Source organism: Prinia subflava, chromosome 2 (assembly GCF_021018805.1).
Source record: "Prinia subflava isolate CZ2003 ecotype Zambia chromosome 2, Cam_Psub_1.2, whole genome shotgun sequence".
Classification (NCBI taxonomy): domain Eukaryota; kingdom Metazoa; phylum Chordata; class Aves; order Passeriformes; family Cisticolidae; genus Prinia; species Prinia subflava.
The window spans coordinates 88,342,162-88,349,993 of NC_086248.1; positions in this window are offsets into that span (position 1 = coordinate 88,342,162).

Sequence of the window (7,832 nt, forward strand, 5' to 3'; positions counted from 1 at the left end):
CTTTTAGAGAAGACTCAGGCTTGTCTTTCTGCAATTCAGTACGTACTGTTTTGAGGCTATCTCATAAATGCTACAATCCCTACAATCAAAGTATTGATAAAACATAACTTCCTTCTGTTGGTTCCATGGCTACTTCTTCAAGAGCTTTCCCTGTAACTCTAAGTAAATGTGGTACTGCCTGGCTAGCACCATGCCGTAATCAATAAACTAATCAGTTAAATATAAAATCATAGAATATCTTGAGTTGGAAGGGACCCATGAAGCTCATCAGGTCCAAATCTTTGCTCCTTGCAGGACTACCTAAAAGTCAACAGTATGGCTAAGTGTCATCCAGCTGTACCTTGACGTCTGGCAGGCTTGGTGTTGTCACCACTTCCCTGGGAAGCTGGTGATCCACCCTCTCACAGGGAGAGTGAGACATTTTCCTAATGTGCAATCTGAATTTACCCTGATGCATCTTCATCCCATTTCTTTGTGTCCTGTCACCAAAGAGAGGAGCTCAGCGCTTCCTCCTTTGTTGCCTGCCTTGAGGGCGTGTCTTAACTAAAGTTGAGCATGCAGTCATTATCAAGCCTGTTAATGACAACCTGTTAATGAGGCTCCAGTCAGGGCATGGCAGACAAAGAGGATGTACTAGCCCGAAGAGGATGCAGCAACATTATGGAACTTGGTAGCTGGATTCTGAGCAAAACAGATGTAAGAGTGAACAGAGAGGCTGGGGGGAACAGTTTAGCTTTTAGCTGTGTGCCTGTGATGTAACCATCTCCCTAAGAGGAGTTTTTTTATTCAAACTGTAATTAATTTTTCAGTCTGCTGTGAGGGACTCCCAATTCAAAATGAGAATATCACTACTTACATTTGATTTTAAAATTTCCTTCAACATTCTTCTAATACACTTTAGCATTATCACTTCAAAAGAAAGAACTAAATTCTGTAAAAGTTTTATATTTACTTTTCTCTACTAGTAATGTATGGAAGGAAACCTTAATATTTATGAATATGTTAAGGGAATCCATTTTGAACAATCCTTTACAGGATATCTTTTCAAAAATTAGATTATTAATTATAATGAATATATCTTCCAAATCGAATAAAGCAGTAAACCTATATAATTCTTCTTGTAATACAAGCTGTAAAGCAGTTCAAAATGGAGACAAGAAAAGCATGATAAAAAGTTAAAAAAAATACTCTTTGAACCCTAAACAATAACCACCTGACATACTGCTCATGAGCAAAGAGCCAGTCCCTATGAGCTGATATTCCTCCAGTGTTCTTCCCAAACATATCTTTTAAAGAACTGAAATAACTGGCTGGGAAAGACATCTGATGTAGCTCATCTGAAAGAGCAGTGGGATGCGCCTCCAGATATTTTCACAACCAAAAGAAGAAACACTGGTGTGGGTAGGGCTTGGCAGAGAGGACACTTACATTCAGGGTAAAATAACTCAGGTACCAGTTAAAATTGAGGAAGATCTGGAGCATACTCCGCTATCTTCAGGCCAGATTAGACAGAAATGCCAAAACCTAACACATAGCTACTCAACCTGAACGGCAGAATGCAGTCTCCCTAACTTGTGAATAGCTGCTCTGCCCAGCCCTCTTGTTTAGAACCATCATTCACTATGTACTTTTGAATCTCAATAATAAAAATTTCAAACTTTATTTTTTTAAAAAAGGAAAGGTTTGTCCTTAATTCCCAGAGCACACATCAGAGGCCACTGTATCCCACACCAGCATATCCTGTCATGTCTTTATTACTCAGTCTAAGGAGGTTATCATCAAATAGCTGGTTCACCCATGGTAATTTGGAAGACCATCTCATGGCATTCAAAATATTCAGTTAAGAAAAACCAATCGAGCAAAGAATCCAATGCAAAATATTTTCTGCAAATAGGTGAGAATTTTGCATGTTGCATATTTGGGAGAGGGGGGGAGTAAGCTAGGTTTGAGAAGAAACCCTGAAAATATGATCCAGTTGCACCTCACAGTTTTAGAGAAACAGAAAGCAGATACAAAAGATCAATTTGCCAACGATTTTGGCATTTGGGAATATATCATGTTTCATCCTCTTTAAATTATTGAATTTGTCAATAATGTTATACAAGGGGTTTTTTTCCTGGATACTTTACAGACTTCAGTTGCTTTCTTTTGTACTACTAATTAGGCCATTGACAGTAGTTCCTGAGGTGATTTGTGGTTTCCTAGATTGTTTTAGGAGTGAGGAACAATAGTGTTACTTTTGTAATTCATGGATTGGCTTATCATTAGGGCTTGGAAATCAGCTGCAATATTTGTGGCTGCAGTACCTAACTACAGCTTCTGTAGGATTGTATAGCGGGATAAGAACAGCTAATAGCTTGTTACAGAGCCTGCCTTAAAAACTGAAACATTTTCCAGTCTTCTGCTTGGCATTACTGGACAATTGGTAGCAGAGAGGAAAAAGAACACATTGAAAAACAAACAGAAAGAGCATGAAAATGGAAAAGAAACCAAGCAGAAAAGCTTGGAAGTTAGGATATTGATAACAAACTGCTGTCTGGGACAGCAATAACTTCATTATTTTCCATGTTTCCATATCATACAGTTCATTCTGTACAATAGGGCAGGGAAGGCAAAGGGGAAAGGGGAAAGAAGGGAAGGCAAGAAGGCAGGTATTTGTTGGACTCTTCTGTATTTCTAGACATGTATGAAGAATAGACTGGATTAATCAATAGCCCAGAGGACAGGAGCAGTCACTGCACTGTATACTTGTGTCCCACATACAGCAAAATAGGCCCATCTACTGTAGCTCTGCAGTTCTGCCTTTCTACCTACTCCCAGTGAGAAACAGTGATATGGATGGGCTCACAACTGTGCAAGGACTAAGAATTCTCCTTGAACTCCTGGCGTGACTCCTGTACTTTGGAGCAACACTCTACCTTGTGTCCACTTGGCCTCCCACAGAGGAGAAGGACAAAGAAAAAAAGGGGAGAAAAAAAAGGATATAAAGAAAAGCAGCAGCAGCACATTTTTTAGGCTGCAGGGCTTTTCTTCCTGCTAAAGGGAAGCAAATGGCCTTTTATTCCCATTGCTGCCTGTGGCACTTTTCCTCTCTGTGAATCCCATTAATTTTAACGCACTGGTCTTACTGTACCAAGTTCCTGTCTCATTTTTGGTGCCTTTTGGTGACCTGAAGACTCATAAGAGGAACTAGGACAGAGCTTCATAGGACAAAATAAGGCAAAAACTCAAAGTATGTGAGAATTTTCTACAGAAACAATAGATTGTTGACAATTTTGCAAAGTAAGGCAATACTTTCCCCTTCCTCTGTTCATTAATTTTCGTTCAGTTTACAATCACAAAGGGGAAAGGTTTTTCTGCAGAAGCAGAGCTTCTGTCCACTTCTTAAATAGTCAGAGCTTGTAGTGCTCTAAGTAATCAATGCAGTACTAAAGTAAATGAAATCTCTATTAGCACATGAAAAATGTAATTTGTAAGCAAAATGAAATAAAGAAGGTGGAGATATATCCTTGCAGTTCTCTTCAGTGACTTTGTGTTAGAAATCCTATTCTTTCTGTGCTTAATAAATTCCACAAAAATGACATTAAAGCACGTGCTTTATATTGATGACCAATTACTAATAATCACACTACGGTATATTTCAAGAAATGCCTTTGTAGTTTTAAAATGCAAACATGCAATTGCATGTTTGTTGGAATTCCTAAGTTTTAAGCAATCTCTTTTTTTGGATATGCTGAGTTTATGATATAAAAATGAAAATTAGATTTTCAGCAGCTCAGAGCAGTTGAGATTTCAACTCCAAATTTTCTTAACCTTCTTTCACTGAGATTATACAGGACTAGAAATTATGCTGGGTAGAAAAAAATGGGAGAAAATCGTGCAGTTTTATTTTGCATCAAACACCAGACTTTTTTATTTTTTCATATTTGATTAACAGTATTCTCTCCCAGTTCACATGGGAAAGACTCACTATACAGAATGGAGCATGATTCTATTTTTATGGAGATCAGTACAAACAGGTATTTACTCCCTTTCTGTGTTGCCTTCAAAGTCTTTGAAGATGTGATTTTTGAATTTTAGATGTGATTTTTGTATCATATGCAATAAAAATCAAAATAAATATTTGTTGTTTAAACTGAAGGTAGTTGAACATTTTATGAACTATTTTGAATTCTACTAACCACATTTTGTAATTTTCTGCAAGAATTTGCCTATATTTTCTTTGAACCACTGGGCAGCTTCCTGATTTAATCCATACAATTCCAAAGACAGATACAAGAAAATGAAAAATCTGTCTTCCCCAAGATTAATCAACAGGGAATATACAAAGTTAATGCTCCCTTTTTTTCTTCCTGACATTTTCCAAAGAGTAGTGGTTTTCAGGGAACTATCAAAACTGCAGTTGTTCCATCACCTCTTATGATGGGAAAATTATAATTCTAACTCACAATAATATTTCTAAGTCCACCAAAAAATTAAAATATTTCTCCCACTTAACACAAGTTGTGCTGAAGAAGTGATGGAGCCAGAGATTGCTGACATCTCCATAGACTCCATATTATCATTGTCCCATATGTTTCTGGTCATGTGTCACTAAAAAGTTGATGTCCCTTATGTTCCCCCCTCCATCACCATTACAGCATGCATTTTTGAATGGTAGTTAATATTGCATGGGCAACAGTTAAAAAAAAACAACCAAACAACCCAACTCATAACTGAAGTGATTGTGGAAAAGTAAATTGCAAAGATGGTTCTAGTTTGTCCAGTTCTATATAGGACTGGGTAAAGCTCAATGTCCAACCAGCTGAAACAATTCAAGCACACTATTGAATAATACCAGCCTCATAAACATGATTGAATTAAAAGGCTAATGAATGTGTTATTGGTATTTCTTTCATGCATAGGATATCATATCTCAAAAGGTTTTTATGCATTTTTCCTGACAGATGAAAAAAATGGTAGCAAAATATTCACTTAAGATGTGTATTAGTTAATTTAGAATGCTGACAGCACTAAGGTTCTTTTACAATTTATTTACTGGCTTGCACATAACCACCAGTTTGTAATAAAAATTATTTCATTGCTGACTTGTGAGACTTATGAGAAATTAGCAACATAAAAGGAGAAGAAAGTGGAATTCCTATGATATGATATAATTGCTTGCACATATTATTAATGCTCCACTTTAATCAACTGATACTTTTTAAATTCTTGTATATTAGAAATTATGCACAGTGTATTTTCCATATACCTCTGGAGCTAGATACTAGATATTTTCATTTCTCATAAATGGTTATTATGAAATGTTATAAAAACTTGCTCAAAAAGCACATTTCTTTCTCCATAGAAATGCTACATTAGAAAGGTCATGGATAATTCTATGGTATTTTCACTGACTTCTCCCTGACTGGCTTTGTATACCTGAGAGGAAAGTATCTACATAACAAGCTGAAAAGCAACCATTATAGATGCTTCAAAAAACTGATTCTCAGTTTTATTGTCTATGGTTTCTATGGCACTCAGAAACACCTCAAGTACTGAAGTTCATTCTTGGATTCACAGAGGAAAAAGGGAACTCTAAAGATATATCACATTTTTAGTTGGACAGATTTTATCCAAATGTTGAACTGAGCCTTTAACTATGCATTTTGTGGTAGCCTGTTTTCTTAAAGTCCTTTGCCTGCTAGACATAATCAACACAGTAAAATTAACCTCTTGTTTCTCTTGACCAAGAGGAAAGTGCATGTTTCAAAAGATGCAAAACCAGATTTTCTGAAAATGAAACCAACAACAATGAGGTGAAGAGAGTTTTTGTCAGTGAAAACTTTTTTCTCTCATTTTCTGGTGGTTATGGAATGCAAATGCTTCTACAGTTTTGCTACGGGAAAGCAAACTTGTTTACAACTGAATAAAAATTGCAGAACATTGATTTATTTCTGACAATGCTGTTCTGATTATTATTCTGAGCAACAAAAATGAATGCAAAACAAATAAACAAGCCACCTCCAGAACATCAGGGCAACATGCCACTCTCCTCACTGCTTCTGTCCTGTATGGTTAATTACAGCAGCGCTCCTCTCCAGGCTCATCCTTGTTCATAAAACATCTCAGTACATATTGTAGTGTTACCTTCATTTTTCCAAAGCCTTATGGTATTTTCATCACTAGTCAAGCCTTAGGGCATTATCACAAGCCATAAATGAGGCTGTAAGAACTGTAGTACAAGACAGAACTAAATGAATACTCTAAATTGCACTCTTTACTAAGAACAGCCCAACTTTTCCAGGTGCTGGCTGCAGTACCAGACAACAGAATGGAACACACAGGCCACTACAATGAGAAAAACTGTGCCTGTTGTCAGGAAAAGCATGCAAGCTGTCAAATACAAAAGCATCAGCAACAGACTGACACCTACATGTCAGCAATAGTGTGAAATACATTTTCAAAAGCATTTCAAAATTTTATCCATAGAAGGTAGAGTATATTGTGGTTTTCTGAAAGTGCTGGGTTTTCTCCTTGGTGATGAGTGGTAGCCACAACATCGGCAGCCTTATTCATCACATTGGTTAGGACAGAAGGCTCTCTTTCAGCACCTCAAACCTACATTTAAACAATAGAAATTAATGAACACCAAGGTTCTGGTCCTTCAATTTATCTCCCCTAGATGATATTTCGTCTCTGTTTAGTAATTTAGTAATCTTCCCAAAATCTGCAGAGATACAAATAATTCATCATACTTGGTTAAATAATACTGGAGTAAATTCAGAAAAAAATTCCAAGCTTCTGTTTAGACTAATGCCAGCAGTCACATCAATCTAGTAATGGCATACAGAGCAAAAAGATAGATAATAGAATCTGGGGATTATGTGGGAAGTTTCTTGCTGGACGTTGCGAATTTGTTAAATTCTGAAATGGGCTGGATTTTGCATTCGTGCAAGACAATCTTTACATCTCTCTACACAAGGGAAATAAGGAGCTTAGTAATTCTCAAGTCTATTAATAGCTAATTCTGGACTGCAGATACCATCAGTGCATAAGTGCAGAAACCACTCAAGATTATTCTCTGCCTTTCTGCAATCTATTTTGTCAAAGAAAGTCAGGAAAACCAACAGGTTCCCAGCTGAGAGAAGTATTTGGGCACTTGCAAAAAACTGTGCACATTTCCTGGGTAGTTTTATGTCCTTGTGTAGCCCAACAATTTTTTACCACATTTGTTATAATACAGACTTTGAGATTGCCACTGTTATTAGTAAAATACATTAAAAAAACATTAGACTTCTTTAAAAATCCACTCTGGAAATATGTAAAACAACAGAAATCCAGTAAAAAATATTTGTTATTGCTACTCTGAACTGCTCTATGATCCCAGGGTCAGGAGAAATAGCTTCAAAGAATTTATATTAATCACAACAACCAATGTGAGTTCCTACAGATTGAAGCTATTTAAAGCTAATATTAAATAACTCTCAGAAATAAAGGTCAAAACATATTACATCAGTTTTTAACCATAGTAAGATACCAGTACTTCGACATGGATGCAAAAATATATGCACCATTATTTAAGCTGCAAATACTATGCTGCTATCATAAATAAATCTCTTACAGAGTATTCTTATATATTTTTCCTTGTCTAGAACTGATAAAATAGTCTCCACCATGATTAAAAATGCTCCATAAGTAATAGATTTTGATTGTTTACCAGTATCTTCTGAGCATACATAAGAAGAAGTAGAAGTATCCTGATGCAACATAATCTAGTCCACTTTGACAAAAGCTGTATTTTATCCGTGTATTTCCCTCTCTTTTATATGGGGAATGATCTGAATTTGCTT